General features: G+C 52.8%; 1 pseudogene; it reads right to left on the minus strand.

Annotated features, from left to right (window-relative positions):
- Positions 1-16,646: 16,646 nt before the first annotated feature.
- LOC101004134 overlaps positions 16,647-23,983 on the minus strand; it is a 45,867-nt pseudogene continuing 38,530 nt past the window's right edge.

Raw genomic sequence — 23,983 nt, forward strand, 5'->3', positions numbered from 1 at the left:
CCCTTCCCCTGTGGGGGTGTGGGGCTTCCCTTACTTGGTCCTGGTTACCCCCAGTGGGATGCAGGGCCTTTGCATGCTCTCAGCAACCTCCCCTGACACGATTCTCCACCTTTCTACAGAGGCAGTGGTGTCCCTGTGGGACTCATGCCCAGGGATGCCTCTGAAATTCCCAGCCGGTCACAGCTCCCTGTACCTCACAGGCCATAGCACCTGCACACCCCTCTCGTGTTACTCGCAGCATGTTTCAGAATGGACCCAGAACTGGAGACAGAAAATATCTCCTCTGAGCTGCTCGGTGTCATTCCCCCAGGATGCCAGGAAAGCCTGAGCCCAGTGCTCCCGTGACAGGCCCCCTCCCCAATCCAGGAGCGAGAGCAGATGTGAGGGGCGATGGGAGTGAGACAGCCCGTGGCAGCCGGGCCCTGAGTCACTGTCCATTAGAGCAGTGTCTTGTTGGGAAAGGAGGGCTGGGGTTTGCCTGAGGGGGACCGGGGAACCAGGTGCCTGTGAAAGAGGAGTGGGGGGGCCCAATGCCAGCCCTCAGCGTGCAGTCCCCGTGTTGCAGCGCGGGGTGAGTGTTCATTCTGACCTTCCCTTCTCACCCCTCTAAACAGCTGCCCCAGAACCTGCACTCTGGGGGCCAGAGAGAGCTGTCTGCATTCCTAAGAGCCCCTGGAAAGGGGAGGCACGGCTTCTTCCACACTTGGCTCCCAGGGAGACATGAGGACGAAGGTAGGGTGAGGACCAGAGTCCCCGCCACAGGACTGGGCATCAGGCTTGGGGATCAAGAGGCAGAGGAATCATCAGGAATGGTCTAGGGAAAGGGAAGCCACCTCGTAGTGCCAACATTCCCTCTTGATGCAGTTTGGCTATTGTGGGCTGTTTCTGCTGCTCCCCCCACATCAGAGTGGTGCAACCTGGACATCCTGCCCTACCCTGACATTCCTGCGTCGTGCCCCGGCCCACTTCTCACTGTGGTTCTGGTTCTCTCAATGTGTTATCGCACAGCTGCTCGTGGGGTCCTCGGGGGAGGTGGGAGAGCCTGAGCCAGTAGCCCAGTGCATGGAACAGAAAAGGCACTGTCATGCCTGTGAAGCAGGCTGCTGTTCACAGAGTTCTGGGCCAGAAGCTGCTCTCAGAGACCAATGAGGCAGGAGCAGATGCTGGTGGTCAGCCATGGCTTCAGCCTCAGGCCGCTGTGACCGAGTGGGACGCTGGGGACTCAAACAACAGACATGAATGTCTCATAGTTCTGGAGGCTGGAAGTCGAAGGTCGGGGTTCCGGCATGGCCGGTTCTGGCGAGGGCAGAGGGCTGTCTAATTGCTGTGTCCTCACGTGGCCGAGAGCAGAGAGAGAGGGGCAGCAAGCACTCTCATGCCTGTTCTGATAAGGGCACCGATCCCATTTGTGTTAGTCAGGGATCTCCAGAGGAACAGAACCAAGAGGAGAAGTGCAGATAAACAGGAGAGGGGATTTGTGAGGGGAACTGGCACACACAACTATGGAGACTTACAAGTCCCACAGAAGGCCGTCTACAAGCTGGAGATGCAAGAAAGCCAGCAGTGTGATTCGGTCTGAGTCTGAAGGCCTGAGATTGAGGGGAGCTGATGGTGTGACCCCCAACGTGAGGCCAAGGGCTGGAGGCATCATCTCAGGGGGTGTGGGGCTTGAGAACCAGGAGCTCCAATGTCTGAGAGCAGAAGATGCGTGTCCCAGCTCCAGAGGAGAGAATGAAATTGCCCTTTCTCCACCTGTTGTGCTGTCGGGATCCCCCATGGATTGGATAACGCTGATCCACACTGGTGGGACTGGATCTTCTTAATGCAGTCTGCTGACTCAAATGCTTTTGGAAACATAGGCACAGACACACCCTGAAATCATGCTCTACCAGCAACCTGGACAGACACCTGTTAGCCCAGTCAAGTTGACACAGAAAATTCTCCACCACGCCATGCATGTGGGCTCCTCCTTCATGACCTAATCTAACCCTAACCTCCCAAAGGCCTCAGCGCCTCACACCGTCACCATGGGGATTAGCGTTTCGACATATGGATTTTGGAGAGGCACAAACGTTCAGTTCCTAGGAGTCAACCAGGCACCAGGGCCAGTGGCTAACATGTCCTTTCCCGTATAAAAGACACTAGGATGCTACTTTTCCAGCCTTGGCACAACAGGAAAAAAAGGAAAAAACAAACAAACAGCACTTCCTCTTTTAAGAAGAAAGGGCTAAATTCAACCATTCTATCTCAGTAAGAAGGAAAAGTTCACTTAGAAGATTTCCCCTTGTTATTGATGTCACGTCTCCAGGTGGCTGCTGCCTGGACTCGATCAACCACAGTCATTTGGGGAAAAATCAGTTCTGTGCACTCAGGGCTGACACTATTATCTTGTCACTTAATTTTTCTTTCTTTCTTCCCTCCCTCCCTCCCTCCCTCCCTTCTTTCTTTCCCTTTCTTTCTTTCTTTCTTTCTTTCTTTCTTTCTTTCTTTCTTTCTTTCTTTCTTTCTTTCTTTCTTTCTTTCTCTTTTTTTAAAAAAAGATTTGTTTATTTAGTTTTTAACAGGCTCCATTGTCCAGGCTGGAGTACAGTGGCACGGTCATACCTCGCTGCAGCCTTGACCACCTGGGCTTAAGCCATCCTCCCACCTAGGTCTTCTGAGTAGCTGGGATCACAGGTGCCCACCACCATGCTGGGTTGTTTTTCATTATTATTATTATTATTATTATTATTATTATTATTGAGATGGAGTCTGGCTCTGTCGTCCAGGCTGGAATGCAGTGGTGCCATCCTGACTCACTGCAACTTCCGCCTCCCAGGTTCAAGAGATTCTCCTGCCTCAGCCTCCTAAGTAGCTGAGATTACAGGTGTGCACCACCATGCCTCGCTAATTTTTTTTGCATTTTTAGTAGAGATGGGGTTTCACCGTGGCCTCGAACTCCTGACCTCAAGTGATCCACTTGCTTTGGCCTCCCAAAGTGCAGAGATTACAGGTGTGAACCACTGCGCCTGCCCACATTTCTTTTTCTAATTATTTGTAGAGCTGGGGTTTTGCCATGTTACCCCAGGCTGGTCTCAAACTCCTGGCCTCAAGTGATCCTCCTGCCTTGGCCTCCCACAGTGCTGGGATTACAGTCATGAGCCGTTGCACCCAGCCTGATTTTTCATTTGATGCAATTGTCTCACTTGTGAGTCACAGGTTGGATTTTACAGAAGCCCTCAAGGAGAGTCAGACTCCACAGTTAGAAAAAGTAGGTAAGGTAAAAAATACTTGGATTTATGAAATCACTTCGGTTGCTGTGATTGTTGTACAGCAACTATTTTCCATGATCAAAGTATTTATTTATTATTTATTTATTTAGAAAAGGTCTCACTTTGTCACCCAGACCAGGGTGCAGTCACACGATCACAGCTCACTGCAGCCTCGACCTCCCAGGCTCAGGCAATCCTCCCACCTCAGCCTCCCAAGTACCTGGGACTACAGGCACCCACCACCACACCCAGTTAATTTTTGTAATTTTGTAGAAACAAGGTTTCGCCGTGTTGCCCAGGCTGGTGTCTAACTCTTGAGTTGAAGAGGTCTGCTCCCCTCAGTCTCCCAAAGTGCTGGGATTAGAGGCCTGAGCCACTGTGCCTGGCCCAAAGTATTTATATTTAGAATATTTACATTCCATGACCCTGGGTCCTAATCTATTCCTTAGATATTAAATAGCTTCTCAGGCATTTGCCAGAACAAATTGCATGCAAATCACTTTGGACTGTGGACCCTGGAAGCCGCCTCTTGGGTGTGTTGGGGCAGTAGGAAGATTCTGAAAGGGCTTTTTGTGAGCGGGCATCGGCCCAGCGGGGAAGAGGGTTTGGGGAGAGCTTCCCGTAGGCCACATCCAGTGTGATGCAGCCAGACGAGACCCCAGGGGTTTCAACCCCCAGGGCCATGGGTCCACTTGAGGTGGCCACCTGCGTCCTGGCCTCTGGAGCCAGGGAAGAGCTCAGAGACATTTCCTGACTCTGACCAGTCGTAATGTCCGCTGTGGTCCCAGTGCAGGAGGCCAGGTGAGAAGACTGTGCTCATGGGCCCCTCCCTCATGGTGAGCCTGTTCTTGCGGATTCTAGCTGGGAGGTAGGAGGGGGCGGAGGGGAGTGCTGGGAGCTGTTCAGGTCCTTGCACGGAGCCCAGAGACCAGGCAGTGTCTTTGGAACCAGGACAATCGTGGGAGTGTCTGATGAAAGCAGAGACTCCCAGCTTCACCCATTCCACAGTGGCAGCCCTGCAATGCTCTCTAAGGAGGTGCCTGGACCTGCCACTCTTCCTATTTAGTCTTCCACCTGCTCCCTCCTGCTGCCTTCCCACCCTCCACAAGACTGCTCCCGTAGCGCTGTCACCAGGCTGCCATGTCCCCTGGTCAGTCTGTGTCTCAGCTAATGATGTCACTCCTGCCTCGTGGCCTCCAAGGCCCATCACTCTTGAGGCTTCCCCCACCCAACGGCTCTGTCTGGCGCTGGCTCCTGCTCTAAGCTCACCTGTGCTGCCCAGGCCTCCAGCCTTCTCTCTCCTCTGCCAGCCCTTTCTCCCCAGTGACCTCATTTGGTCCTGTGATGGGCAGAATCATGGTCCCCAAAGATGTCCCCATCCCAATCTCTGGCACCTGTGAATACGTGACCTTACATGGCCAAAGGTATTTTGCAGATGTGATGACGTAAAGGATGCTGAGATGGGGAGAGGATCCCGCAGGATCCGCGTGGGGCTGGTGTCATCCCAGAGTCCCAGGATTTTGCAGATGTGATGACGTAAAGGATGCTGAGATGGGGAGAGGATCCCGCAGGATCTGGGTGGGGCTGATGTCATCACAGAGTCCTGGGAGGGCACAGAAGAGGGGCAGGCAGGTCAGAGGAGGAGCTGTGACAATGGCAGCTGGCTGTGGGTGCTCGTTTTTCCTTCAGGAGAGAAGGGTGTCCCTTGAGGCAGGTCTTCTGCAGAGTGGACCTAGGATCTAGGGCCGTTGCTCTCTGCAAAGACTCCATAAAGAGACTTCAGGGCTGGGCGCGGTGGCTCACCCCTGTAATCCCAGCCGAGGCGGGTGGATCACTGGAGGTCAGGAGTTTGATACCAGCCAGGCCAACATGGTGAAACGCCGTCTCTACTAAAAATACAAAAATTAGCTAGACGTGGTGGTGGGCACCTGTAATCCCAGCTACTAGGGAGGCTGAGGCAGGAGAATCACTTGAACTCGGGAGGTGGAGGTTGCAGTGAGCCGAGATTGTGCCATTGCACTCCAGCCTGGGCGACACAGTGAGACTCCATCTAAAAAAAAAAATGGAGAGAGAGAGAGAGACTTCAGGGGCAGTGCCATCAGGGCCCAGTGTCTGGGGAGAGGTGAGGGCTACTGCCCAGTGAGCCTTGGCACAGCCAGCACCCAGCACCCAGCACCCATGGGAGGTCATGATGCTAAAAACAAGCACAGGCAATAATGCTGGAAGGCAGGATGGGCAACTGCAGTTAATTCTGAGGTACTGAGGGTGAGGACTCTTCACTTACCTTTTTTTTTGGGAGGAGACACAGTTCAACCTATAACATGGCCTGTTTCTTGCAGGTTTGCTAGTGCAGGTGACATCCCTTCTTGTTTCCTCCAGCGCTGGGACCCCTGGATAAGGAAGGACACCCGAGAGGGAGGCGGGAGCCAGGAGGGCAGGGATGGCCTGGGATCCCCATCCCATAAGGGTGTGCCCAGTGGAAATGCCCTTCCCTTCTCTCCAAGTAGTGGGGGACAGATCCTCGGGATGTGAAGTTGTCTGAGGTCCATTCTAACTGGGTTGTTCCCGGTCCATCTCATGAACCGGTGCAGGATTTGTAAGTTTCATTGTGATATATTGGTGATGTAGCTCACACCAGAAGCGTGCGTCTAATAGTATTACCGACACCTCTCCAAAGACAGCAGCTGAGGACCTGCTGCGGCCTCTGCTTCTCTTCTCGCCTGATCGAGGCTGGGACTTTTATCCAACTGTTTCCCAGCAGGGATATTTATCCAAGGCTCTTTCTTTCTCATCCTCCTTCCCCCACCAATGTCCCAACATGGGAGGGCCTGTCTCCGCCTGTTGCATTTAGGGTTTGGTGTCAGCACAAACCCTAAAGGTGAACTCTGGAAGGTCCCACAGTCTGTTTGAAAATTCTCTTGGGGCCAGGGGAGGTGGCTAACACCTGTAATCCCAGCACTTTGGGAGGAGGGACGGGTAGGTCACTTGAGGCCAGCAGTTTGAGACCAGCCTGGGCAATGTGGTGAAACCCCATCTGTACTAAAAATGCCAAAATTAGCTGGGTGTGGTGGCGTGCACCTGTAGTCCCAGCTACTCGGGAGGCTCAGGCAGGAGAATCGCTTGAACCCGGGAGGCAGAGGTTGCAGTGAGCTGAGATCTTGCCACTGTACTCCAGCCTGGGTGACAAAGGGAGACTGTGTCTCAAAAAATGAAAACTCTCTCGGCTTTGCATTACTTATCAGGGATCTAATTGGAAGTAGCCGAGCTTTCTTTTTAGGAAGTTGGGGTCAGAGAGGCTGTACCAGGGAAGTAACTAAGAAGGGGGCCACTGGTCTGTCGGCAAGAGTGAGGACCCCTCTTCTTCTGGCTGTAGAGGATGCTCTGTGCTGCTTCCTGGCTGGAAGATCCCAGGTAGGAACCCCCGGATATTTACACCTGGAGATACGGAACACAGACGTTTCCCTCCATGTGTTGCTGAGCACGGCTCCTCTGCAAAGTGGACATTAGGGCCTGGATCACACATCAGTGGAGATGAGAAAAGTGAGAGGGAAACCATCCCTCGCTCTAGTCTGCAGCCTTGGCTCTGAGCTGAGGGCAATCAGATTCCAAGATCTCCCCAACATGTGCTCCACAACCAAGAAGCCACCAGAAAGGCTCAAGGCTCTGACTCTTTCTGTGCCCTCCCTCTTGTTCTTACCCTGCCTGTGTTGAAGCTGCTGGACTCACAGGTGAGTCTAAGGGACAAAGGACTCTCTTCCAACAGCAAACAAACTGCCCTCCCTTGCACCGATCTCAGGAGGACCCATACTTCTGGCAGTGGTTTCCCAGCCAGCTCCCAGCTCTGGCTGCAGAGTGGCCCTGCCTCTTTGGGAGGCTGCCTGAAAATCAACCAGGGCTGTTCATTCTGTTCACGCTCTTATCTTCCCATCTTTAACCCTAGAGAATCATTTTCATCTTATTCAGCCAGTACCTGCATCTTTTGGATCCCTCCTTTCTAACCATTTAAAATATTTCCAGATTGTTGTATAACTCAGGGAGAGGGTTGGAGGGGTTTGCCATTGAGAACTGGGGATTAGAGAAAGAAAATACCAAGGAAAAGATGGGCTATTTTTTTTTCCCAACAGGGCTTTGAAACCCTTTGCTTATCATGAGAGGACACCATTTGCTGTTCTTATATTCATTCCATGTCTTTTCAAAGCTGCCCACACTGGGACCCTAGATGCCTGGCCCCAGGAGCAAGGGTATCCCCCAAGGAATGGGAAGAGAGTGGAGGGCAGTGACCAAGAGGTGGGTCTAATAATGAAAATTTGAATTTTGATTGCAGGAGCAATGCCTCAATAATAATGACAGAGAAGGACCGGGGTGTGAGCCCTGGAGAGCCCTGCCAGGACATAGCAAGCCGGGAGCGGTGGCTCATGCCTGTAATCCAGCACTTTGGGAGGCTGAGGCAGGTGGATCATGAGGTCAGGAGTTTAAGACCAGTCTGGCCAAGATGGTGAAACTCCATCTCTACTAAAAATACAAAAAAAAAAAAAAAAAAAAAATAGCATGGTGTGGTGGTGGGTGCCTATAATCCCAGCTACTAGGGAGGCTGAGGCAGAGAACTGCTTGAACCCAGGAGGCGGAGGTTGCAGTAAACCAAGATCTCGCCACTGCATTGCAGCCTGGGTGACAGAGCAAGACTGTTAAAAAAAAAAAAAAAAAAAAAAAAAAAACAAAAGAAAGAAAGTGTCAGGTATACAAGGGGAAAAGAAAATGCCTTTCCCATGGCGCAGGGCAGGGCTCTGACGCTGACCTCAGAGCAGTTCTGAGGAGGGGCAGGGGTCCCCTTGTGCAGAGTGGACAGCGTACGCTGACAGCCTGGACTTTGTGGTGGGCACGGGTTGGGGTGTGCAGGGCTGGCACGGGGACCATGGCCTTGGGTCCAGCTGGGTTTGAGTTCTGGGGGCAGTGGCCACGGAGGCCAAAGGTCACATCTACCCTCTGCAGGGTCTTGCTGGTGCCCTCTGGGGGGACTGGAGAGGGGAAGGGCCAGGGGGCAGCTGATCTCCAGAGAGTGAGTCCAGACTCCTATGTCTCACCAGAGAGAGAGACACAGACAGACAGAGACAGAGATCGTTGATTTGATTTTAAGGAATTGTCATATGATTCACTCGACCATGAGGTTTGCAAATCTGGAATCTGCCGAGTAGGTCGGGAGGCTGGAGACCCAGGGAGGAGTTGATGCTTCAGTCTTGAGTCTGAAATCTGCAGGCTGGAAGCGGAAGTCCCTTCTCCTCAGAGGACCCCAGTCTTCTTTCTTAAGGCCTTTGCCATATGGGACGGGGCCCACCTATACACTGAGGGGTATCTGCCTCACTCAGAGTCCACAGATTTAAATGATCATCTCATCTAAAAAACACCCGAGCAATGGGCACCGAGGCCTAGCCAAACTGATCATAAAATGAAGGAGCACAGCCCTCCCAGGAGCGCAACTGCACGAGTGCTTCCCTCGGAACAGCCCAGACCTCGGGGGCGCCTCTCCTGGGGAAACGGCCCTCGCTGCTGTGCTGCCCTGGGTGTTGTTGTCTGGGTCCTGGGCAGCGAGCACCTCAGAGGAAGCAGAGCAAGCCCGGGACCTGGGGGGGCGTCCCGCCTGCACCCCGGACATTTGGGCTGCAGGAGCCGGGATCTGCGCGGAGCTTCTCTCGCTTGTCATTGACAAGAAACCGGAACTGGAATTCTGCCCGGAGCCGTCTGGGATGAGGCTGCACGTGTTTCTTTCTGTTGGCAACACGGAACGACACAGCTGGAGCAGAGGTGCACATGGCGGGTGCTGGAGGTGGGGATGGGGTTCACCAACTTGAGAGGCCCCTGGGTGTCCCGCGGCCCGTGTCCTGCCCAGCACCACCAAACCTCATGGGGGTGGGGTGGGGGCGGGCATGACCTTGAGGGAGGGGACGATCTCCATGGGCCCCCAGGAGGCCCCGTGGTGAGTGACAGACAGTCTACTGTAAGTATATGGGTCAGGGCACACAGCGTAAAAGAATGGAGAGAACACACTATGTGCGTGTGTGTACATTTCAGATACACTTGAGATAGTGCTTACCAACAATAAACTTTACCCAGGCAGCAGCTTGGCTCATTGTCTCGGTTCTGTCTCTGCCTCAAGGCACTCATGCAGGTTAGGAGAGTCCAAAGGGCAGCTTGGAGGGAAAAGGGGCATCCGTATTAGTACAGCTTCTCAGTTTTGGACCAGGAGCTGCCGCCCAGCTTTTAGGATGATCCCGCAAAGATTGGATAAGGCAGACACCGCTGGTCCTCAGCCCCTGATCTCTCTGTCTCTCTTTCTCTTTCTCTATTTCTCTGGCTCTTTCTGTCTCTGCACCATGTTGGCCAGACTGAGCCCTCGAACCTGCCTGACCTACAAGGATCAAGGTCTACCTGCCTTGACATTCACCCAGCAAATCGCTGGGATTATGCAGAGATAGAAGAGTACAACTGTGATCCAAATGACTTTTTTCTTGTCTTGACGAGGGACAGATCTCTACTCCATCGACCTAATGCCTGGAGTGCTGTGGAATGGCAATCTTGGTTGCACTGCATCCCTTGCACCTCCAGTGCTCTGAAGCAGAATCTTCCTGCCTCAGCCTCCTGAGATAGGCTGCGGAACTATAGGTGCATGCCACCACACCCAGCTGGGTTTTTAAATTTTTTTTGTAGAGAAAGAGTCTCATTTTGTTGCCCAGGTTGGTCTCAAACTCCTGGACTCAAGTAAGCCTCCTGCCTCGGCCTCCCAAAGTGCTTGGATTACAGGCATGAGTCACTGCACCTGGCAATGAATAGCTTTAATGATCTATTCAGTGCAACATGAGGATGAACTTTCTATCCCTCGGGACGATTAAACTTGAACATGTACCTCAGGGCGGGCTGAGGTCTCTGTGGCTGAATGTCCAGGTTGACCAGCAGTTGGGAGCACCAAGGCACTGAGGCAACCCACCTTTCACGTTCCTCCAGGGGCACCATTTTGGGGCAGACAGGGCTGAAGGAAAATCACAGAGCCAGTGAGTGCTCAATGCTGCCCCTTTAGGACCATCCCCAGGTGCTGCCCTCCACCCAGGCTCCCCGGGCAGTGCTCCCACTCCCAACTCAATTTTCCTATTTTCTGATCCATCTGGAATCTTGATCTTCCACTGCTGATGAGATAAACCAACTCAGATTTGGGCTTTTCATTTTCAACCAGTTTGAAGCGCACGTGATGGTGTCTAAGGCTGAAAGTGTCACTCCTCCCGAAGGTCTTGGGGGACCCTGGAGACGTGGGCAACTTAACCTATGGAGCGAGGTGACTTCTTGGCAGGCTGTGAGGATGACTTGCCCTCAGGGGTGTCCTGTGAGTTTTCCTCAGGAGCAGTGAGACCTGTTCTCTGGTCCTCCTTGTTGGGTGGGGAGAGGTTAAACTACAAAGGAAAGGGATTGCACTGAAACAAAACAAAACAAAACAAACACAATAGCATCTCCTTTGGGGTTGGTGTCTGGAGGTGCTGCAGGTGGAAAGGGGAGCCGCTGTGTGACTGAGCAGGGCTCCTTCTGTCACTTGTCTTGAAGTAGGAGAAACAGAGGACTGTGGCTTCTGTTTCCATTTTCACTATGTTTCCCTCAGCGTCTTCTGACAGGCAGAGTGCGCGCATGGGGTGTGTGGACACGCTCCTGAATTTCTGCAGGGAATGCCAGAACATGAAAAGCTGTCACTAGTTTCTAAAGGAAAATAAATGGATTTCGGCCTCCTGGCGGCCTCCGGCTTTTCCTGCCCTCCCCATAGCGCTTTCGCACTTCTCTGCCTGCCTTCTTTTCTGGCTGTTCCCTGCATTTCTAAGAAGGTTGACCCCAGGGTGGAGCAGCCTTCATCAGTTGGTTGTTTCTCTCAGAAGCATCACAAAATCAAGAGGCTCCTGCCACAAATATTTCAACCCAAACCATCTTCCTCCTCCCACCGGTGTCTCCTCTTGCTTGCTTTCTTTGCCCACGGCTAACATGTGGAAGCCACACACCTACCTGTCGGCCACCTCTACCTGGCATTCCCTAGGAACCTCAGGGGTGACCTGGCTCAGTGAAACTCATTGTTTTTTCTCCTGCACCTGTGCCTCCCTTGGAGCTCCCCAGCTCAGGGACCAGGTCATGGCGTCAATCTGTTTGATTAAGCTTCACACTGGGGCATCCTGGATTCTAACCTTTCTCTGCCATGATGGAGTCTATGTCTTCAATACGTTCCAAATGCATTCACTTTTTGTCACCCCTGCCCCCACGGCACTGGCTCACTTAGCCTCCCCTCCACCTTGTCTGCACTTTTGAAACAATCTTCTAGCCCAGTCACCTCTGTCTATCTCCTGCTCCAAACCATCCTTTACCCTGAAGCTATAGTGACTTTTCAGAAGTACACATTTTATCATGTCCTGCCTGCTTTATTCCCTTTCAGCAACTCCACTGATTGTAGGCAACAGTCCAAACCTATGGCATGACCCGCAGGATCCAGCACCTCTCACTCGTGCAGGATCCCTGCACAGCTCCACCCCTGCACAGCCCGTCTGCAGGGCCCCACCCAGGCCCTGCCTCCATGGCCTCTCAGTTCTACCGCTCTGGTCTCAGCTCTGGAGCTCTGGCTTCGGCAGCTTCAGTCACACCAAGCTCAATTCTGCAAATATCCTTGTTCCCTCTCACATCAGGGTCTGCACCTAGGATGCCCTTTGCACCCCTCTCCTTCCTGCACCCGTTTCTAACTCCACTGAGTTCCTGAGCCCCAAGTCCTGGGAGACGCTGTCCTGCCAGCTCTGTAGGACAGAGATGCTTTCCTGCCCCTGACTGCTCCTTTGGGCTCCTGTTCCTCCCAGACAGCTTCCGAGGTCCTCCAGCCATGCCTGTTCTTCTGTGAGGGCCTGACCCCAGCAGGCCTCCCAGAGGCACCTGCCTTCAGAGGGAGCACTGAGTCCTGCAGATGCAGCCCACTCTGCTGGAAAATGTGCCTAAGACCTGGTCGAGCGCAAGGCTGCCCCTCCTTGTACTTCCTTTGAGTAGCTATTAATTTACACAAACCTCTCAAGCTTAGAAACTTTCTTAGAAAGTTTGTGCATCAGATGAAATCTTGTCATCTGGACTGCTTACTCTGTCAATCCATTTCCTTGAAACAAACAAAAACAAACAAACAAACAAAGCTTCCAGACCCAGCCCCCTTCCTGCTTCTCAGGCCTTGAGTATGAAGCCTTCCTGGGAGATGATCTGTGATTTAGTCCTGTGTTCTTGGCAAACTGACTTTCCAGTGCAGTGAACTGTGTTCTGTCTTCCTCATCCCGCCGTTCCAGACGTGAAGTCTTTCAATGGCAGAGGTGCGGCCTTGAGCGGACACATGCCTCGTCAGCACACCCTTGTTTAGAACGTCAAGAACCCGCCACGTTTCTACAGGTGCCAACATTTTATCTTTAATGTTTCCAGACAGATTAACACTAGTCAGGGAAGAGTCAACAAAAGCCTGTCTTTACCCTGGAATTTTCGGTTGAATTATTCATCGCCAAGAACTCTTTCTGAAAGCGTATCGCTTACATCGACACTGGAGGTTAGCAAAGGTTTCACATCTGGAGCTCTGCACTGGGAGGCCCAGCTGGTGCTCCTTGCCCTTTCTGAGGCTTTCTTCGAGTTCTGGGCTAATGCTCCTCCTCTCTCAGGCCAGCCCTTTAAAGATCCTGCCTGTGCCTGGTGAGGGGTCCCAGCCCAGGGCAGTTGCTCAGGTCGTGTACTGCACCAGTTGCCTGGTTGATGCTATCCCTTACCCTGCCCTTGCTCAGCTTTAGGCCCTGGAAGGGGCTATCTGTCCAGAAGGGGGCACTGTTTTCTAAGTGGTAAAAAAGCACCCGATAGACCAGCAGTGTCCCAACGCACCACCAAGCTGCTCCGAGTGCCTAGCTTGGTGGGGAAAGGTATGGAGTCACCACCTCCACTCTGCTCCCTGCCCAAGTGTCTGCTTGTCTTTGCTGCCGTCTTGGTGACCATCCTCTGCCCCCCTGGCCTGGGCCTGACCACATTTTTTGCCTCCCACTTGGGTTCCCCTTCCTGTCTCAGACTTTCCCTCCCTGCCCCAGCCTGGCGATTCTTCCAGGCGCCTTCCCTTTCCTGTGGGTCCAGCCTCCCTGGACTCTTCCCTTGGTTCCATTCCAGATCCCCAGTGGGAGGCTGCTTGTTGGCTTCTGCCCCTCCTCCTCCCCCAACTCCTCCAAGCCTTCCCAAACCACTGCTTTTTGCACATAAATCACAGCCTTAAAATTAAGCCGAGCGGTGCTAGGCTGACAGCCTGTGAGCTGATGCCACCGCACGGAGGATGCTGAGCCCGGTGGCATTCAAGGAGCTGCTGGTGTTGAGATGCTCTCTGTGGGGCTTGTGGTCATGGTTTGTAAGGAGGGGCGGACGAGAGGGTGGAGACTGGAGATGACAGTGTTTCCCACCCTGAGGTCCTTGGCAGGGCTCAGGGGCTGGAGCTGTCTGCTGGATGGCAGTCTGTGTCCCATCCTCGTTTGGAAGAAGCTCTCTGCTGCGTCCTCTGTCTCCCGCCAGCCACGTTGTGATTGCTCTTCTGAAGATCTCCTTGTCCATCATTTTCTCAGTGCACAAAGCCCCAGTTCTGCAAACCAGAGACCTGCTGGGATTGTTGAGTGCACCGGCCACCCCGGCTCTGCTCTTGAGGTCAGAAAAGTTTGAGGCCTCTGGGTTTGGGCCAGTCCTGCTGCCTGCTGGCGGTGTGGGTGTGAGCACATTGCATTCTGGAACCTCACTGTCTCAGCCTTGTCAAACCATGGGCAATGCCATTTACTGTGCAGGCTTCAGAGGATTGACTGAGGCAGTAACTGCCACATGAATGTGAGCTGTTGCTATTATTCTTATTACGATGTTTTTATAAACACACAATTACCCAAAAGCTCTATGAGCTGATTTTCAGTCCCAAGAAAATCTGACATCAAAGAGCCTGCTAGTAGCAGATGCCAGGAGACATGGCAGACGACAGCCTGCCGCTGCAGAGGAAAACAAAACGGCTTCACGGCAGCTCCCAACTGCGCTCTCTGTAACCACACAAGTGCATGTGCACAAAGCACTTTAGTCATCTAAAAAGAGGCCCATTACTTTCCAGGATTAGGGAGGCGGGGAAGTAAACCGTCTATATGAGAATGGTTTCCAACCACATGGGTCAGATACAGTCTGGGGACTGGAGGGGACAGTGGGCGATTCTCTCAGGTGGCAGGTGCACACCCTGTGCCTTCGCAATGGGGTTCTGCATTTGTACTTTAACCTACTAGCTCTGTGACCCTGGGCAACATGCTTAACCTCTTTGAGCCTATATTAGTCAAGGTTCTCTAAAGGGACAGGAGTAACAGGATAGATGTATATGTGAAGGGGAGTTTATTAGGAGAATTGACTCCCACCATCACAGGGTGAAGTCCCACAATAGGCCGTCTGCAAGTTGAAGATCCAGGAAGCCAGTTCGAGTCCCAAAACCTTGAAAGCAGGGGACCCCAGGAGCCCCTGCAAACCACTGGTGTAAGTCTGAGTCCAAAAGCTGAAGAACTCGGAGTTCAGTATTTGAGGGCAGGAAGTATCCAGCACAGGAGAAAGAGGGAGGCCGGAAGACTCAGTCAGTCTATTCCTTCACATTCTTCTGCCTGCTTTTATTCTAGCTGCACTGGCAGCTGATTAGATGGTGCCCACCTAGATTGAGGGTGGCTCTGCCTCTCCCACTTCACTGACTTGAATGTTAATCTCCTTTGGCGACACCCTCACAGACACACCCAGGAACAATACTTTGCATCCTTCAAATCAATCAAGTAGACACTCAATATTAATCATCACAGAGTCTGTTTCTTCAACAGCAAAATTGAGATGATAATAGCCCTCTATGACTTTCTTAGGCTGTCACAGTAAAGTACCACAAGCTGGGTGGCTTAAACATCGCAGGAATTTATTATCTCACCTGCTCAGGAGGCCAGAACTCAGAAATCAAGGTGTGGACAGGGCCGTGCTCACCAAGAAGCCTCCAGGGGGAGGATCCTTCCTTGCTTCTTCCAGCTTCTGGTGGCTCCAGGAATCCCTTGGCTTGTGATAGCATCACTCCAATTACTGGCTCTGTGGTCACATGGCCACCTCCCCCTTGTGTCTGTCTCTTCTTAGAAGGACACTAATCATATTGGATTAGAACCCACCCGAAGACCTTCTCCTAACTCGGTTGCATCTGCAAAGACCCTAGCTCCAAATCAGGTCACGTTGAAGGGCACGGGGTGTTAGGGCTTTAACATACCTTTCTGGAGGGACACAATTCAACCTGTAACAGGTCTCCACCTCCTGGGGCCTATATTAGTCAAGGTTCTCTAAAGGGACAGGAGTAACAGGATAGATGTATATGCTGGGATGATTGGGAAGGTGGCGTGTGCTAAGCATACGTGGCCCCTGTTAGGTTCCTAGGTGGTCACAGTTAAGTACCAAGAGCTGGGCGGCTTAAAAATCACAGGCATATATTCTCTCATGGTTCTTATACATATTCTCTCGTACACTTTTCGTATGTGGCCATAGGAACTGCTTAACACATTTCAGCCATTGCAGCAATTATTCATTCTTCTTTTCTATCTACATTGACGAGGATGTTCTGCAGATACAGAAAGTGAAGAAGGCTTTGCCAAGAGGAAGAATGGGGAAATGCTGCAGAGCAGTGGGTCCTCTGAGCTCTTTGCAGTCCAACACCAATCATTCCATGTGTCTTCTGCATCACAGAACCAGATCCGTGCCTTCTTTATGATTTCTGCTAGTGTCACATGAACTCACCCAAAATCAGAGAAGCAAGACCCCTACGTTGCTTATACTCTGCTCACTTAACACAATGATTGAATCACCAGCTATATGAGTGCAGTGTTATGCCGAGAAAAATACATGATTACTTAAACATGACCTTTGTGTTCAAGGAGCACAGGTCTGTCTACCTCCTGCAAGACACATGGCCGTGTGAGGAGAGCCTGATAGAGAGAGAAGCAGGTTCTGTGGATCTCAGAGGGCTCATGTCTGCCCAGCTGGAGGCTGGGTCCCACGAAGAAGGCAAAAGAAATGCACACCATCCTTAAGGAACTTTGACTCATTCATTCCACATTTATTTTTTTTCATTTATTCCTTTTAGAGTTGGAGTCGTACTCTGTCACCCGGGCTGGAGTGCAGTGGCGTGATTTTGGCTCACTGCAACCTCTGCCTCCCGAATTCAAGTGATTCTCCTGCCTCAGCCTCCTGAGTAGCTGGGATTACAGGTGCGTGCCACCATGCCTGGCTAATTTTTGTGTTTTTTAGTAGAGATGGGATTTTACCATGTTGGCTAGGTGGGTCTTGAACTCCTGACCTCAAATGGTCCACCCACCTTGGCCTCCTGAAGTGTTGGGATTACAGGAGTGAGCCACTGCACCAGGCCCATTCCATATTTATGAAGCCACCACTTAGGCCAATCCCAGGGCATGCAGTGACAAAGCTTGAACTAACAGGAGCGATGAGAACAGGGGGAGATGAAATAGCAGAGGGTTCGATGGAATATGCAGGCACTGGAAGAGACTGGTGCGCCCCGCTGAGCTGGGCCAGGTCAGGGCCGGGGGAGGCCATGCTATCTCTCTTGGTCTGAAAGCCCACGCCCCGGCCCTTCTCCCCGACAGCGGCCCCTCTCCTGGCCAACAGGTGCCAGCAGGCCGTGTGACCCTGTTTTTGTCTCACCTTCAGGTTTGCCCAGAAACGTCCCCAGGCTTTTGAGCTTGCTCCACTAAGTTAAACATCTTTAATCTGCCTCCTTTTGCAGCCGTTCATTTTAATCATGCAAAGGTCAGCTGTCACCGCACAAATGTTAGACTTAATTTGTTTTCTTGATGCACATGATATCGGTGATAATGTGGCCCAATTTTTCATCATTTGTCAACGGGGAGCTGCAGTGGGTAGGGGTGACTCACAGACAGCAGAGGGTGGGACCGAGGAAGCTTTTGCCTGGAAACCTGCACGGGAGCAGGGTTTGGTTTGGGGCAGGACGTGCTAATGACATGGAGTCCCAAGAACATGTCTTTAGTCTTAAGAGTCCGTGGCTTGAGAGCAGGAGCTCCTGAGAATCGCTTGGTTATTCCACGCGTCGGTTATCCCTCAGGTAAGTGGTGAACGACGCCTCAGCAGCCTTCTCTTCTACTCCTAGAGCAGAGCTTTGCCTTTCGACGGCCATTCTTTCACCGTTTCAGAGACGAGAGCCTCTCAAGGAGGCCAATCCTGCCTCCTCACCCCTTCCCGGCCCCCCCTTCTTCTTGCCCTTCTCCTGCCTCTTATATCTCCTCATCTGCTGGAAGTTTCCAAGCTGCAGACTGAAGTGGAGGCCTTGAGGCCTCTCAGGAAGTTTTTCTACTTACCACACGTTTTTCTGCTGTGGGAAGATCCCCAGAGAGAGGTGCTGGAAGCACAGCCTGGCATCGCTGTGGAAACAGAGCTCACCCGTCTGCGCCCCGGCAGAACTGCATCATTGACTCTCTGTGCGGCGGCCCTCACGGAGAAATAGACTCAGAATGACAATCCGACACACCCACGGGCTGCGTGCCACTTTGCCGCACACCACGCACCCGTGTGGAGTGGGGGTTGGTGCAGGGGGACAGGGTGGCTGGAGAGGGCTTCTCCTCGTTAGCAGACGCCGCTCTGTCTTTCTATGCAGCCCCCACTGGACGCCCTGCAGCTTCTTAAACTCAACCTTTGTGGAATGTAGCTCATCCTCTTGTTGAACCCGCCTCCCAGGCTGACCTCTCCCCCGTGCCCGTGCCAGCCTTCAGCCACAAACCTATCTGTGTCCTCTTCTCTGTGTCCCCATCTGCTCCGTCTCCAGGCCCTTCCCAATGCCTTCCGGTCCACGTGCTTTTCTCTGACTCTGCTCTCTCCGTCATGGCAGAAGCCTGCATCTGTTGCCTGGATGGTGTTGATCCTTTCCTGGCTGTGCGTGTGAGGGCTAGGTGAGTGTCTCTCGCCCAGCCGGGACGGCGTTCTGTGCTGGGAGGGGTCAGGGTTGCTGGTGTTTGTCACCATTGCCCCTGCACAGCTCTCACGCCTGGCACATAACCCACACTCTTAGTTAAATGGTTGGCTGTGAATAAATGAATGGTGAAGCCACGTGTCCCCCTCTGCTTGCTGCCTTCCCTCTCCGACACACCAGTGCCAGGACTGTCTCTGCGGCTGGTAGGTCACTACTGGTAGAGCCCGGCCAGGAGCCACGCGGGGCATGTCACCCGCATTGTCTTTTAAAATCCCAACAACACTCTAATGTGCTAATGCCAGTTGTGTTGCTCATTTTACAGAGGGGAAGCTTGAGCTCTCCAGGGGTGAAGTGACTTGCTTCAGGTCACACAGCTCTTCGGGGTCTATCTCCACCCCAAAGCCAGGCTCCTGGACATTGGGTCTTCCCTGCCTGAGAAATCCTAAGGAGTCTTTCTCCCCCGGGGGTCTCCTGAATCCTGAAGCACTGTCACCTGGAAGATCAAAGACTTGAGCAGGAAATTTGACCTGGGTGGGACCTGCTTCACCGACCTCCTTTCTTCCTCCCACTCCCTACTCCCAACCAGGGCAGTCCCCCTTTCAGGAGACCCCCTGAGCCTCCCTGGCAAACCTGGCTTTCAGGTCGCTGGGCTCGTCTCCTGATGGCCTGTCCGCCTGCAGCTCCCACACCCCCTCCACCCTCATGCGACTGACTCATCTGTGGCCCCCCGAGAGGCTTCACTGACTGCCCTGCAGAGCCCCTCCCCCAGTGCCTCAGTCGTCCACCAGCCTCTAAGTCCTGCCGCTTCTCTCTTCCCTCAGACCCTCAGGAAGGTGCTCAGCAAGAGGTCCCTCTGAAACAGGAGCCTCCGTGGTATTAAAGAGTTGCTCAGTGACGCAGGAGAGACCCAAGGAGAGAGTTGCTAAGCTCTCCTTGTGTCTCTGCCTCTCCCCCCGGCATCCAGCGCTGGGCGCAGCAGGTGCAGGTGCCCACGGAATCTCAGAGAATAAGCGAGTGAATAAATATCTCATGCTTCAGGGGGAGCACTAAGGGGTGTGGAGTAGGTTGTGACACCTGCTGCCCAAGAGTGATTGCTTAGTGGCAAATGCCCCAGTGTGCCCAAAATAGCATCTTCTATGCTGTGCCGGATGATGGAGTCACCTGCTAGTCATTGGGGAATGAAGCCAAGAAAAATGGGATTGGGTAGGATGCCCTCTCTGTCTCCCTTTGCACACCTCTCCCCCGCTCAACTCACGGAGCAATGGAATCCATCCCAGACTAGCACTGCTTCATGCTAGGCACCGGCATCCTAGCCGCGGCAAAATGTAAGGTCTCCTCCTCCCCACCCCAGTGAGACTGGCTAGCCGTGTGACCTGGGCAAGTCACCTAACCTCTCTGTGACTCCACTTCTTGAAGAATCACAATAGGCATTAGCACATCAAAGACTCAGGGACAGCCTGCACTAAAGAAAATTGTTTTTGAAGACTTCAGGTTTGAGTAAGTGTCTTCCCTGCAGGACTTCTCAGAGCCTTTAATGTGCAAATACATGTTACGGACTTTCAAAGGGGGATGCTGCAAATATTTGATCACAGATCACTTTTATCTTGGTGCCTCTCTGTTTGGGAAATTGTGATCATCACAGGGTCAACGGCAACTCCTATGTATGGGGCACTTGCTGTGCGTGAGTCTGCATGCTCAGCATGGACACAGATGAAATCTTTGATCCTCATAGTCGCCCTGCAGGGGGTGCTGACATCTCGTTCGATTCACTGCTTAGGTTACTGAGGCTTCGGCTCAATGCCACATCCCCAGCCACAGTGGAGGCGAGAGTCCTGTGCAGGCAGCCTCTGTGCTTTGCCCCCTGTTGCACGTAACTCTTCGCTGAGGAGCTCAGCCACTTCACCCTGAGCTGATCTCCAGACCTGTCTCTCCCACCAGCGTTTAGCCTGAGCCCTGATCTGTGTGGTCAGCAGCATTCCCAGTGCCCTTGCAGGGTGTCTCCTGCTCCCCGAACAGTCCACGCTGCATCCTCTCTCTTCCCCTCCTTCCCCTGCTACAAATCATCTTCGTCCCCATCCTTTCTGATCTCAGTGAAGGGTGACCTGGACTAGTTTCCTGTGGTTGCAGAAATAAAATATCACAGACCTCATGGCTTAAACAACAGAAATGTATTCTCTGGCAGCTCTAGAGGCCAGACGTCCAAAATCCAGGTGTCACCAGGCACTGCCTCCCACTGAGGCTCTGTGGGAGGGTCCTTCCTTTTGTCTTCCAGCATCTGGGGCTTGCCAGCGTCCCTGGCACTCTTTGGCATGTAGATGCATCACTTCAAGCCTCTGCCTCTGTTGTCACTGGTGTTCTGCCCACCTCTGTGCCTGTTTCCACTTCTTAGAAGGACGCCAGTGCTGTTGGATCAGAGCCCACGCTAATTGGGTATGAACTCATCTTAATTTAATAAATCTGCAAAGAGTCTATTTCCAATAAAGTCCCATGACCAGGTACAGGGAATTCAACATGTCTTTATGAAAGACACAAACTTCATCCAAGTCGTCATCACCATCTTACACCCAAATTATCACCACTGTCCCCTGCTGGGTGCTGTTTCTCTCAGAAACCATTTGGAGGCTCTCTGTGCTCCCAGCGCTGTGGCTGCTCAAAGCTGGGGGTGGGACAGAGGACAAGACTGACAGTCTGCGCTCCTGACATCACCCACGTGGCGGGATGAACACGCTGATTAGGAAGTGATGGGAAATTCAGGACCAAGGGGTGGCAAGAGCCGGGGCGAAACACGGTGGGGACAGGGAGGGAGATCAGCAGTCGGGACAGATTTGGGTGTTAGGAAAGTTCTTCCTGGGGGTGAAGAAGAATTTCCCTGGCAGTGGAACTGCCTTGACTTGGGAATGGACTCCGTGAACTTGGGGCACAGCGGGCACCTGGGAGAGGCGGGAGGCGGACGGAGGAGGTATGTTCTGGTCCTGAGCCCAGGGGCCTGGGAAGAGTGTGGACTTTATCCCAGGCTGGATGGGGGGTGCTGCAGCTGGGACAGGATTCTCTCGCTTGCTTATTTTGAAGGAGAGCCCGAGGCTGTGGTCAGGAGAACTCGGTTGAAGGGGGCAACAGCGAGGATATGGAGGCCTGGGGGGAGGCTCTCCCCAGCATCCAGAGTGTCATGGTGATGGCTGGCATGCAGGTGCTGTGTGGGTGTGGGGAGAGGCTGGATTCACGGGCACCTCTGGGGTGGCATCCACCAGACTTGTCCATACTCAGAGCTGCCCTACGGGTCTGATGACATTCCGGGCTCTGATCTAAGAACTGGGTACTGTTAACGTCCTCATTCTACAGATGAGCAAACTCAGGCGCAGAGGCTAGGACATTTGTCTGTGCAAACCGTGAGGCCAGAATTCAGGCCCAGGCAGGCTGGCTCCAGAGGCCCTGCCCTTCACAGAGGCCATCATGATGGTGAAGGGCCAGGGGAGACTTCTAGATTCTTGGCCTGCTGCTGAGTGATGGGGGGTACTACAGATGGAATATTGTGTTCCTCCAAAATTCGTATGTGGAAATCCTTACGCCAGAGTGACGGTCATGAGGGTGGAGCCCCAACACGTAGGATGAACCTCAATGAATGAGAAGAGCACCTTATAAAAGGGGACCCCAGAGAGCTTCCTCGCCCCTTCCCCGATGTGAGGACACAGTGAACTCGGAAGGCAGCCTTACCAGACACCAAAGCTGCCAATGCCTCCATCTTGGACTTCCCGGCCTCCTGAACTGTGAGAAATACAAGTTTGCTGTTGAAGCCACCCAGCCTGTGATATTTGTGTTATGGCCGCCCAAGTAAACTGAGATATGGTGCTGTCAGCAGAGCCAGGGATTTTTTTTTTTTTTTAACCCGTCTCAGTTTTTAATCATGAAAGGGCCTCATGCACATGTGCGCACACACACTAAGGCTTCTGATCTTGTGGAAAGCTGTGATGTCGACACTCTGCATGTGCTCCTCAAACTTGGTGATCTCCTCTTCCAGCAAGTCTGTCCCCACCTTGTCGTGTCATCCTCCACCACACACTGAATCTGCAGCTTCTGCATACCGTAGCCCATGGGCACCAGCTTGGAGGTCCCCCAGACCAGCCTGTCCAGCTGGATGGAGCATGCACAGGCCTCCCGCTGGGCCATGTGCGTCTCATCGTCCCAAGGCTTGACATCCAGCAGGATGGAGGACTTGGCTACCAGCGCTGCCTTCTTGCCCTCCTCACTGTCACTGCCAAACAGGTCCACGTTAACATCCTCATCATCCTCTGCTGGCGTGGCTGGCTTCTTCGCTGGGGGCTCCACATAACTCAAATCTAGTCATGCCACTCTCCCGCAAATCAGAGAACCTTCGAGCTGAGAACCTGCAGTTCTTCCAGCATGTGTTGAAACTCCCTTGACGTGGTGCCCTCTGACCTCCGACCCCTCTGAACCCTGTCTACTCTCCTGTCCCCAACTCTGCCCCAGGCACCCTGACCTCTTGCCGTTCCTCAACGGCTGCCAACGCCCTCTCTCACTTCTTAGCCACTCCCCGCTCTGACCCTCTGCCAGGAATACCCCACCTTCCTCTCTCTCTGTTCTTCTCCTGACCAACTTCTAAGCCAAAAGTAAAATTTTAAGGCCCCTTAACCATCTGAATGGACTTCTTCCTTGGCAAGGGCACCCTAAAATGTAACCTGAAAGGCTGGTTCAGGCCGTGATGGGAAGTGGGGGTCGGAGAGGCCGTATTCTGCCCACCTCATTAACATCAACGCAGACCTGAAGTCTGATCTGAAGCATTTACAGTCTGTTGTCCCTGAAGCCTGCTCCCTGGAGGCCTCGTCTGCGTAATAAAACATTGGTCTTCACAACCCCTTATCACAACCCAGACATTCCTTTCTATCACTAATTGACAGTTAGAACAATTTCAAATCTACCTGGAACCTGGAACCACCCACCCTCCCCACCTTTGAGTTGTCTCACCCTTCTGGACTGAAAAGATGTATTTCTTTTTTTTTTTTTTTTTGAGACGGAGTCTGGCTCTGTCGTCCAGGCTGGAGTGCAGTGGCCAGATCTCAGCTCACTGCAAGCTCCGCCTCCCGGGTTCATGCCATTCTCCTGCCTCAGCCTCCCGAGTAGCTGGGACTACAGGCGCCCGCCACCTCGCCCGGCTAGTTTTTTGTATTTTTTAGTAGAGATGGGGTTTCACCGTGTTAGCGAGGATGGTCTCGATCTCCTGACCTCGTGATTCGCCCGTCTCGGCCTCCCAAAGTGCTGGGATTACAGGCTTGAGCCACCGCGCCCGGCCGAAAAGATGTATTTCTTAAATGTATTTGATTGAAGTCTCATGTCTCCCTAAAATGTATACAACCAAGCTGCATCCGGACCACCTTGGGCACCTGTTCTCAGGATCTCCTGAGGGCTGTGTCAGGGGCCAAGGTCACTCGTATGTGGCTCAGAACAAATCTCTTCAAATATTTTACGGACTTTGACTCTTCATCAACAAACTCCTGGACATCCTCCTATCTCAGCAGAAAGGCCACTTCCTCCAAGCAACCTTCCTTGATCCTGAGCTGGGATCAGGTGCTCGGGGTTCGTTTTTTCCTGGTTCTCATGATCCCTGATGGCATTGTCTCTTGTCTTTCCAGTGTTAGGACAGGGTGGGGACTCTCTCTGTCACCCCAGAGCATCACATAACCTGGGTGGG

This window comes from Papio anubis, chromosome 1 (genome assembly GCF_008728515.1).
Source record: "Papio anubis isolate 15944 chromosome 1, Panubis1.0, whole genome shotgun sequence".
In the NCBI taxonomy this organism is placed as follows: domain Eukaryota; kingdom Metazoa; phylum Chordata; class Mammalia; order Primates; family Cercopithecidae; genus Papio; species Papio anubis.